Source organism: Rutidosis leptorrhynchoides, chromosome 10, assembly GCF_046630445.1.
Source record: "Rutidosis leptorrhynchoides isolate AG116_Rl617_1_P2 chromosome 10, CSIRO_AGI_Rlap_v1, whole genome shotgun sequence".
Taxonomy (NCBI): domain Eukaryota; kingdom Viridiplantae; phylum Streptophyta; class Magnoliopsida; order Asterales; family Asteraceae; genus Rutidosis; species Rutidosis leptorrhynchoides.
The window spans coordinates 78,469,857-78,475,023 of NC_092342.1; the positions used below are offsets into that span (position 1 = coordinate 78,469,857).

The 5,167-nt window shown below is 37.0% G+C and overlaps 1 long non-coding RNA gene across 2 annotated transcripts; it reads right to left on the reverse strand.

Moving 5' to 3' along the window:
- Positions 1–540: 540 nt before the first annotated feature.
- LOC139872696 (uncharacterized) lies at positions 541–3,698 on the reverse strand. 2 transcript variants are annotated; one of them, XR_011767139.1, is made up of 4 exons: positions 3,570–3,698; positions 2,967–3,410; positions 2,440–2,543; positions 545–1,963 (listed from the first exon to the last, which is right to left on the reverse strand). It is a non-coding gene; the product is annotated as an uncharacterized lncRNA (long non-coding RNA). The 2 variants fall into 2 exon arrangements; XR_011767138.1 differs by having other exon boundaries at positions 541–2,543.
- Positions 3,699–5,167: the final 1,469 nt, after the last annotated feature.

Sequence of the window (5,167 nt, forward strand, 5' to 3'; positions counted from 1 at the left end):
TACACTCATAAATTTAAAAAGAAAAGCAACGCTTAATAATATGAATAAACCAACTAAAAATCTAATAATTCCCAATTTAGTGTTTATTTTTTAACGTTGATATTAAGGTCATGACGGGAGCCATTAGCCACTCACCAGATCATATCCAAGGATCACATGTCATGCTTAATTCAACAAAGGTTTAATAAAAATAAATTTGAAATCGGCCATTGCACCAGCAACCCCTTGATCGGCACTAATGGGTTGTAATTAGTACAAAATATTTTGTACAGTGGGTTGAAATTACCACATCTTTGCTTTGTACAATTTCAGAACAAATAATTTCATTTGTTATGTATCAATCCCTATTCAATCCATTTATGTGGCTTTACAAAAACCATCTCAAAAGCGACTACCCCATTTCCATCTTTGGCCTGCTTCGTCGAGAACCTTAGTCCGAGCTTGACCCTTTTTAGCTTCGTCCTCCATCCATTATCTGCACAAGTAAGTTATTGCCAGTTGCCAATAACTATAGTCAGAAAACTTTTAAACTAGATGTGGCAATTTGAACCCATTTATTCATGTTGGATGTCAAATGGGTCAATGATGTTAAAGGTCACCCAAAATCTATTTTACTACCAAAATTTAGATCATTATACAATTACAACTAGTACTAAATGAACAACTTGAATACGATTATTAACTTTTAAAGCAACTGTTTTTGACAATCTAAAGCTGCGTTTTCCTTCATATAAACGGTTCGACCGTTATCCAGATTGATGTTCTAAATTTTTTAGTGCATCAAGATAAGCCGCTTCAACCTCCAAAAAATAACTATTCTCATCCTCGATATTTTCTCCCAAAACCTTTGTATGTCACCATTTTCAAGAATTTCACATTTGATCTTTTGCATTGCAAACTCCCTCGAAGAGCTCAAAGCATCTAGCTATAGAAACGCAGTGCGAAATAGACTCGCTTATTCTACCACTCGTGAGTGCCACTGCAGCTTGTGCCTTGGGGCTGAAACCACTTCACCTGACCTGATATAGAGTCCGTATGTCAAATTACATAATCGCCCATAGACGTGAACTAGAGGTGCAACAAAGACAACTGTTGATGTGGCCTAGACCAAGTCCTAAACTTTCTCAAGTCTGATCCTTCGGTTAGAAAAGAGACAGCTTTGGGCCCGATGATCCTTTTTTTACTATTTCACATTTCCATTTCTGTACAAATACATATAATAGAAAAGACTAAATAGTACAAGAATATCAAATGAGCACGTATTAATTACATGGGTCGGTGTTGCAGAACTTGGAATTACTCGGCGAGTTCTCGGTTTTCGCAACTCGAGAAGTACTCGGTCAAACTCGGTCAAAGTTGTTCAAACTCGGCCAAAATTCCGTCAAACTCAGTCAAATTATGTCGAAACTTGGCCAAAACTCGTCATTACACGGAAAATCGGTCAAACTCGGCCAAAATTCGGTCAAGCTTGGTCAAATTATGTCGAAACTTGGCCAAAACTCAGCATTACACGGAAAATCGGTCAAACTTGGTCAACATCCCATTACTCCCCGAGTTGCCGAGTACTCCCTAAAAGGTCCCGACCAAGTACTCCCCGAGTATCGATTTTTGCAACCTTGACACGGATAAAAATATTGCGTTTAAAAGACCAGACGTTTGTGTTACTTATAATCTGGATGTGTGTGTTGTGCGTGAGCGCGCACACGTTTGCGTGTGTGTGTCCATATAAAGCACCAGCAGTAAATCTGACTTGAGCTCCCTTGCATCAAGAAAACATACTTTGTTCCTTAATATCTGGACTGTAAAAGTGTTAGTTCTTATCGATACAAGCAATCATACATATACATGTCATATATGATCGTTAACAATGAATCGACTTATATTTATTCCTACCTCTTCATTTAGTCCTAGCATTAGTTCATACTCTACTCTCCAACCAATAAGATCCTCACGTGAAATCAACCTAGAAATTAAATAAATTTTCTAAAACACTCAAATAATATAACGTCAAGGTGTTGGTGTATTGGTGGTGACCTGACTTTTCACAAGGAATGTCAGGCATTCGACCCCCCATGAGCTGCAAAATCTTTCCCTTAAGGTTACCCACCCATTTCATGGGCCTCGAGGTCTCGAACGTTTTGCGTTCGACCTCACCCGAGGAGGGTTTAACCACACGCAGTGCCCGTATGAATTCGCCGTTGGGGTTTCCTTACGAGGGGCGGTCGTGTAATGGTTCGTCCCAGGAAATGATCGGGTGGGTGAGTTATGGCATCATGTTCGGGCTGCGTCAGTAACTCCCAACCGCCATTCAAAAGAAGAAAAAAAAAAAAAACACTGAAATAATATAGTATAAAATATTGTGAAATCATGCCACATACAAACATTTTTTTTTACTATTACTACTACTATTGGTATTTTTAATGTCAATCTCAATCTTACCTTGAATGTACTTGAATTCAGGATCTTCACCCCTAACGTCATCAGAAGCGTTAATGGTAGATCCAGCAAGCGCGACGGATGGGACAATCCTTTACCTCGGATTCCTGTAACCCCGGAAAAAATCCTTCATGAATTACGTCTGTAATCTATCATATCTATCATCTATTATATTATATCTATCATCTATTATTCTATTATCTATTATATATATAATAATAACTAAAACTAATAATCTGGTAACTTCAACCCATTTACCTATCAATAAATCGTTTTGGGTTATGCATTATCTCTCGCGAATCAAAAAGGAACTACATAAAAATAAAATATTCCAAATGTAATATGTCAAATTGGTCGAGGGTGGCCCAAAGTATATTCTTAGTCTCTTAGACCATAATAACCTCAGTTATCATTTTACTCAAAATAATAATAAAAAAAAAATAATAATAATAGCATCACATATCATATTTGACAAACAGATTATTTATCAGACATCAAAAAAATGCGGGATAAAAGGAGCTGGCACATACCAAAAGGTACCCGTTTTGACCCATCGCCCAAATTTCCAACAGTCTATTTTTTTCACATCCACTGATATGAAAATTAAGTAAAATGCACGCACAAGTTGCTACCTTTCAAGTCTTAAATCAACAAGAACCAACCATCTTGCGCATCCTCTCCTAGTACACAGTATTAGAAGCAATGCTTCCCGCTTAACATATTCATCAATTACTTAAATATAAACATATGATTAATAAGTAAGCAAATGAAACTACACAAAAAGTAAGTATCCAAGAACAGGCAATTAAATCAATTCGACCTATACTTACAACTCGTTTCCACTTTGTAAAAAACAAATGAACAGCTAACAAAGTAAAATATACCTTCTTCGGCCATCACACCAGCTTCTTCGTAAACATTTTCGATCAACGGCTCATTTACAACATCACCCACCTTCAATAATTCTTCTGAACCTATCGATTTTTTTTTATCAATGCACACATGAAACGGAATATTAATTCGAAAAAAATAACCCGAAAAAACAATCACAGTACATTCTAAACAAATTCAATTTCCAAATCATTGCATCACACATCATCTAAAAACATAAATATCCAAATATATATAATTACCTTTTCTTGATAGAGCAAATTGAGCAAAGAAGGCAAGTAAAGCCAAAACTGAGGTACTAATACCGAACAACATTAATGTAGAGAACCCTGATACATAAAAAAAAGTTCAATTTTTATCCTATTTCAATTAATTTTTTACTAAACATATATAAGTAATATATTCAAGAATTCAAAAATGATACCTTTTTACGGTATTTTATTGCTGATAGTTTCTTTCACAATTGCCCGGCCATTATAGACATCAACTTTGTTCGATCAGAAGGAACCCAAGATAAATTGAGCTTATTTTTGGTAATTGAAGCGGATATCAACTTTTGTTTTCTAGGGTTTGTAGGTTTGAATATAGCTTCATCAGTTGCAATTGGGAATGAACTTGAGAATTTGAGGAACAGGCTAATTCTATGCTCCGAAATCTTAGCGGCGAAAACGGCGACCCTAAACCCTAAAAAATTTTCGCTCGTTTTTCTGCCTTGATTCTTTCCGCTTTGTTTAATTAACTACTGCTTGTTCTTATATCTGCTATTGTGGTTCGTTTTTGAGGGGATTCGGTGGAATATGGGTAAAAATTCGGATGGAAAAAAGAAGAAGAAGAATGGGGCATCGAAGGGTACGATTAGGGATAGCACGATTGGTCCATTAGAATGCCAATCGAATGATTCCCCGAATAATCCTAATATGTCTGATTCTGAAAGTTCATGTGCAAACAAGGCTGAAAAGAAAGTGATCGATACGCCTACAAGTGTACCGGTGGAAGAGTATAAAAAGGATGATCGTATCAGTGTGCACTCATCATCTGATGAGGAGTCTGTTCACAACGACTATGAGTTTCCTCCTCTGATTTCTTCGCCAAAGTTGAACCCTAGTCCTGATAAATCTTTGCATAATTCAGTGAATGCTGAAAGAAAGAGCACGCATATGGATATGGTGAGTAAAAAATCATCTAAGTCGAAGGTTAATTTTCGATTTGTAGAGAGTTCATGCGACCACGGTTCTGAGGTTGATGTTGTTATTCCGCTGGCTTCTGTTAAAGAAGCATCTGATCGATATTGCAACACTTTATAAGGATATTTTATTGGCAAACGGGTTGCTTTCCCTGTTGTCTAGAATTACGTGATGAGCGTGTGGAAGAAATATGGAATTGAGAAATTGATGATGAAGTCGAAATGCTTCTTTTTCTTTAAATTTAGTACCGAGAAGGGTATGTTGGACGTGATAGAAAATGGACCTTGGTTGATTCGTACGGTTCCTATTATCTTGAATAAGTGGTCCCCTAATGTATCTTTAACTAAGGAAGATGTGTCAACGGTTCCGGTTTGGATCAAGTTACATGATGTTCCTTTGGCTGCCTTTACATAGGATGGTCTTAGCTGTATTGCGTCGAAAGTTGGTAATCATGTGATGCTAGATTCGTACACTAGCAATATGTGTGTGGAATCTTGGGGAAGACCTAACTATGCAAGAGCTATGATTGAGGTTTCGGCCGAGAATGAGTTGAAAGATAGCCTAAAGGTGGGAATTCCAAGTTTGGATGGGATGCATTGTTCGACTGATGTTATTAGAGTTGAATATGAGTGGAAACCGCCACGGTGTAGCGAATG